This window comes from Chionomys nivalis, chromosome 8 (genome assembly GCF_950005125.1).
Source record: "Chionomys nivalis chromosome 8, mChiNiv1.1, whole genome shotgun sequence".
Taxonomy (NCBI): domain Eukaryota; kingdom Metazoa; phylum Chordata; class Mammalia; order Rodentia; family Cricetidae; genus Chionomys; species Chionomys nivalis.
Window position 1 is genome coordinate 86050035 of NC_080093.1, and position 6542 is coordinate 86056576.

The window sequence follows — 6542 nt, forward strand, 5'->3', positions numbered from 1 at the left end:
CCACAGAGAAACCCTGTCTCGAAAAACCAAAAAAAAAAAAAAAAAAAAAAAAAAAAATGCCTACTGTCAAGTCTGATGACAGGAATTCGATTTCCAGGCCCCATATGGTAGATGAAAAGAACCAACTCGCCGGGCGGTGGTGGCGCACGCCTTTAATCCCAGCACTCGGGAGGCAGAGGCAGGCGGATCTCTGTGAGTTCAAGGCCAGCCTGGTCTACAAAGGGAGTTCCAGGATAGGCTCCAAAGCTACAGAGAAACCCTGCCTCGAAAAACCAAAAAAAAAAAAAAGAAAGAAAAAAGAAAAGAACCAACTCCCACAAGTTTTCCCCTGACCACGTAAAAAAGTGTTTTAAGATGTGGTTCACACTCGGGAGGCAGAGGCAGGTGGATCTCTGGGAGTTCGAGGCCAGCCTGGTCTACAAGAGCTAGTTCCGGGACTGGCACCAAAGCTACAGACAAACCCTGTCTCGAAAAACCAAAAAAAAAAAAAAAAAAAAAGATGTGGTTCAGTGGCCGGGCGGTGGTGGCACACACCTTTAATCCCAGCACTCAGGAGCCACAGGCTGGCGGATCTCTGTGAGTTGGAGACCAGTCTGGTCCACAGAGGAGTACCAGGACAGTTAGGGCTGTTACACAGAGAAACCCTGTCTCAAAAAACAAAACAAAACAAAAACAAGACCTGGTTCAGTGATCAAGAGCAATTGCTGCTTTCCCAGAGGACCTGAGCTTGGTTCCAGCACGCGCCTGAAGCTCAGCTCCAGGGAAGCGATGTCTCTGGCCTCTGCAGGGGCTTGCACTCACGTGCATCACAGCCCTCAGAGACCCAGACACAAGATCAGAATCAAATGAGTCTGAAGAACAATGAGGGCCTGGGAGCGGGGCAGGGGCAGCTTTGCTGTGTGGCACCCATCTGACCTGGGATAGAAAGCTGAAGCTGGGTCTCATGACACTGGGTCTCCTTGCCTAAGGGGAGGTTGCTTTTGTTTTATCTTTTCTTTTCTTTTTCTTTTTTTTTTTTGAGTCAGGCCTCACTATGTGTCCCAGGCTCATCTGGACCTCACTATGTAGCCCAAGCTGGTATCAAACTGACAGAGATCCTTCCCCCTCGGCCTCTGGAGCATGGGGGATACCGGCCTATGCCACGAAACCTGGCTATGCTGAGTCTTGTGAGTCACACTTTCCTGTCACCAATCAATCTCCCACAAGTGCAGCTCTGCTCCAGGTTCAATGGGTCCAAGCTCCTGCTAAACTAGTTTAAAGCAGAGTGTCTGTGATTGACACCGAGAGCTTTGGGAGTTGTCACAGGGCTGTAGAGTACGGTGTTTTCAACAGGTCCGAAAACAGGGTTTCCTTGCATAGCCCTGGTTGTCCTAGAACTTACTCTGTAGACCAGAGGCCAGGCTGGGCTCAAATTTTGAGAGATCCGCCTGCCTCTGCCTCCTGAGTGCTGGGATTAAAGGTGTGTGTCACCACTTCTTGGCATAGTCCGTGGACTTCTTAAAGGAGACTTTATGTGTACTGGAAGACTCTTTGGCATAAAGATCTATTTGAAAGACAAGGTGGATGAAAACGTGAGCTCAAATCCAGCATTAAAACATCTGAAAATCTGGTCTCTGGAAGCGTCACACCTACTCAGTTCAGTAGTAATTAGTTTATTACTAATTAGTCACTAGTTCACTGTAGCTTTCATGACCAAATACCGGTTAGACCCTGGCGAAATGACAGTGGCGAAGCTGGATCGGCTACACATGCACACAAAATAAATACGTAATTAACAAAATATTTCTGATTAACTCAAAGTTGTAGTCTTTTCCAAGAATTAATATTAAGAAATGGAAAATATTACCAGAATCATTTCTTCTACAAAGCAGAGGAAAAGTGAGAAATTAGAGCCAAATACACAGATTTATAGGCAAAACCATAGTTTATATCTATGAAATTTTAGGTCTGAAATAGTAAATATCATTTTTAATTATTTAGAAGCTCCTCAGGCACTTAAACTGCATTAGATGAAAAATATTTTTCTGGCCAGGCAGTGGTGGCACACACCTTTAATCCCAGCACTCAGGAGGCAGAGGCAGATGGATCTCAGTGAGTTCGAGGCCAGCCTGGTCTACAAAGGAGTTCCAGGATAGTCAGGACTGTTACAAAGAGAAACTCTGCTTCAAAATAAAAAAATAAATAAATAAAGTCGTCTCCCCCCACCCCCGCAAAAAAAACCAACCTGGCTTTCTGAGAATTTCTTCCCTGAAGAGTAGTCAACCTTCTCCTGGGGTTCTAAGAACAAAGACCAACCCGGGAAACCAATGAGTTCACTGGAGCATGCGGGGAGGAAAGACTTCACCCAGCATGGATTGATGGCTTCCTCATAGCATGGTGTCCCCTCCGGCTTTCCACAACCTGTTTACTCCAGCAGTGCCCCAGCCCCTGAGGCCAGATGCAATTAGGGCAGAACTGCCTCCAGAGGGCTGAGAGGGGTGGCGGGAATCTCAGATGAGGGTCCAGTGACCCTCTTTTCTGCATCTGTCTATGGGGGAAGTAAAAGGACTGCTGCAAGCAGGTGCAGCTGATCTGAAAGCGGCTGTTTTGCTCCGAGGACTGTGTGGTACCAAGAGTAGGAGGAAGAAAAATGTAAAAGGATATACCTATGAAGGAATATCCGACCTCGCCCCATTGGTCCAGACAAGTTGGGCATGAAGACCAGGACCATGCGTCCACAGGGTGATTTTCCTGGGGGTTTACCTCCTCACCATTTCCTCTGTTTAAATCTCCCTAAGCATCCCGAGAGCTCAGTGCACTCTTCCGTTACAGACGAGCTGTCAGTACTGCATCTGACAACAGTAACTCGGGCTTTGGGTTTAGGATAAAATGGGTTTTCTTGCATAAATGGCAACAAAACTGACTTTTTAGCCCAGCAGTTCTGGGTTTATGGTTGTGCCTGGTCTACTTCTGACTGATCAATAAGGAATGAAAATCATTTTCTCCAACAAGGTTTTCAGCCCTGACTGTCAGGAGAAATGGTCTGAATCAGAGGGGCCAAGAAGCCAGCTGGGGAGACCAACATGCCCAAGGCCACACAGCTTCTCAGCACTGGGGGGTGAGATCCTGACCCAAGATTGCTGGATTCCAGGGTCTCATGTAGCCTAGGCAAACATCAAACTTGACCTTCATGCATGACAGACATACAACCAACCAACCAAGTTACATCCTCAGTCCCAGGGTCTGGGCTCTTCACCAACGGGTTCTCCACAGCCTGCTGTTGGCAACAGCCCCATCAGGAGAACAGAGCTGATGCCACCGAGACACAGAATCCCAGGCACAGGACAATGGAGGCCAGTTTCTGTGCGTCTCAGGGGGCAGCAGCCAAGCAGGGCCTGTTAAGTCACTCATGGGTCAGAGGGCTTTCCCACTCTGGACCATTCCTGTAGTGACTGTCCAGAATCCAAGATGGAGGCTCAGAAGGAAGCTGTGCCTGAGGGAACCTCACATTGCTTTTCTGGTAATCTGGGGACACAGAAACAGGCTGATTCAACAGAAGCAAATGGGGTGTTACTCAGAGGCACCTCTGAGGCCAAATCACCACATAAATGTGAATGCACTATGCTAGACACAGGAGCAAATGTCAGGACTTATTAGTGACAATAAATTCACAAGGGTTCATGCTTTCAGTGATAGCAACTTGTCATATAATTGTCTGCCTTGACAGACTGGCTGAGGCAAATGCAGGGTTTTTTGTTTTGTTTTTAATTTTCCTCTCATATATTACATCCTGACCGGTTTCCCCTCCTTCCCTTCCTCCTTCTCTCCTCTCTTCCTTTCCCTCCCTTACCACATTCTCTCTCCTCCAATCTAATTATTATTAATGCTCATATCACACATAACACATATGTATCTACATATTTGTATATTGTCTTGGTTACTTTTCTATTGCTGTGATAAGACATCATAACCTAGGCAACTTATAGAAGAAAGCACTTAATTTGGGGGCTCATAGTCCTAGAAGATGAGTCCATGACCACCATGGTGGGGAGCATGGCAGCAGGCAGGCAAGAATGGTGATGGAGTAACTGCTGAGAGGAGAGAGAGAGAGAGAGAGAGAGAGAGAGAGAGAGAGAGAGAGAGAGAACTGGGCTTTCAAATCTCAAAGCCCATGTCCAATGACACACCTCCCCCAACAATGCCATACCTTCTAATTCTTCCTAAACAGTGCTACAAATTATGAACCAAGCATTCAAACACAGCCTATGGAGGCCATTCGCATTCAAACCCGCATATGTATATAAGCGTTACAGAATGAACACAAGTTAAAGAGCCTGTAGCAGTTTCAGAGGAAGGACTGAGTCTGTAGTGACAAAGACACCAGACACCAGAGTGCGGAGGGGGGGACATGGACAGACGGACGGGACACCAGAATGCCTGGTGGGGTGGGGGGTGGAGACCAGAGAGTGCCTGGGAGGAGGGGGGGAGCCCAGAGAGTGCCTGGTGGGGGTGGAGACCAGAAGGGGGGAGGAGACCAAAGACACCAGAGAGTGCCTGGGGGAACGGAGCTGCTGGATCTGAGAGCAAAGCAGCAGAGTCCAGCTGCTAGGTGAAAGACAAAGCTGTCTGAAGCAGGAGATGGGTCATGGCAGGAGACAGGTGACGGGACCAGGTCAAGGCGGGCAGCAGTCAGGTAGGCCTTGCAGAAAGCTAGGGCCTGAACCTAGGCGAAGCTCTAGGGAAGCAGAGGTCCTCTGTCCCTGACGCACACAGACACTAGGTTGGTGGATTTGAGGCTGCTAGCTCAGTGTCATGGGGGCCAGGGGAGAGTTACACCCTTTCTTTGGTTGCTGTGTCAATGAAGTGTGTTCCTGGTTCCCCTGGTTTCCTTCCTTTTGAGGGGGACTTTACTAGGGAGCTCTGCTGGAGCTGCTATCTAAGGACTTGTACACCATGCTGGCCTTGAACTTACAGAGATTCACCTGCCTCTGCCTCCTGATGTGATTTTAACACTTCCATGTGCCCCCCCCCAGTCTTAATTCACCTCAGTCAGCTTATAGAGTGGCACTCTTTCTATTCCTAGGAATAAGGAGGTCACTAATTAAGCTCAGCTGCATGGGTCATATGTCTGGCAGATGTTATTTCTAGGTCCACCCAGAGACCATGGCCATCTTTCTGCCTCAAAAAACTATTGATTTCAGGAGATCTGATCTTCTGGCCTTCAAGAACATCTGGTACATATATACATATACACTTAAAAAAATCGCTTATAAAATGAAGTCTCCTGGAATACCAGTGTTCTACCTTATGGCATGACCTCAACAGTAACCACACTCTACACACTATCTTTGGCTTTCCTAAGGCCTGCCTTGCTATTTACCACCTGTAGTAATGGGAACTTCCAAGTAGGAAATGGTCTTTTGGATGGATTCTTGTCCCTTTGGGGACAGATTTGAGGGGTACTGGTGTTCTGGGAAGTGCGAAAGAAGCGACAGAAGGCACACATCTCCCATCTGTACATTATAGGATGAGCTGTGTGACCTGCACCCATCCAGCAAACCCCAACCTTCAGCTTCCTAGGAGCTATTTGCCACTCTCTGTCACCACACTTGCAGACACCCACAGGTCCTCCATGAAGTGGGGCTGCCCAGTGTCTTCCGGTCTCCTGTCTTTCAGGAAATCAGGCCTGGTCTGCTTTCTCCTTGGTTCCTCCACTCTGTGCAGACACTTGTACTCTACTTCACACCATAGGGCACACTTGTAGTCACGGGGCTTTTTGCCTCTGCATTCTCAGTTCATTGACCTTAGACACATTCCATGTACTCATTAAAGCTTCCTTACAATGTTTACAAACTGTGTTACTACTTATTAAAAATAGAACTTCAGCCTGGGCCGGGCGGTGGTGGCGCACGCCTTTAATCCCAGCACTCGGGAGGCAGAGGCAGGCGGATCTCTGTGAGTTCGAGACCAGCCTGGTCTACAGAGCTAGTTCCAGGACAGGCTCCAAAGCCACAGAGAAACCCTGTAAAAAAAAAAGAACTTCAGCCTGGTGTGATAGACGGTACACATCTTTAATCCCGGATTCAGCCTCGTGTGGCATGCACACCTTTAATCCCCAATTCAGCCTGGTGTGGTGTGTACATCCTTAATCCCCAATTCAGCCTGGTGTGGTGTGCACACCTTTAATCCTGGATTCAGTCTGGTGTGGTGTTACAAATCTTTAATCCCGGGTTCAGCCTGGTGTGATGTGCACAACTTTAATCCCAGATTCGACCTGGTGTGATGTGCACACCTTTATTCCAAGCACGGGCGAGGCAGAGGGGTGGATCTCTGTGAGTTGGAGGCCAGCCTGGTCTACATACTGGATTCTAGGACAGAAAGAGCTATGTAGAGACCTTACCTCAAAATTAAATAAAAATTCAGTTTTCTTGTGCATTTAAAAAAGCTTCCAGGAATCTGCCATGAATTACAAAAGTCTTGAGAAAACTGGCTTTGATTCGGACAGTTTTCCAAATTTTTGCTTAATATATTTGTATTAAATATGTTACTGAGCAAAAAAAGGA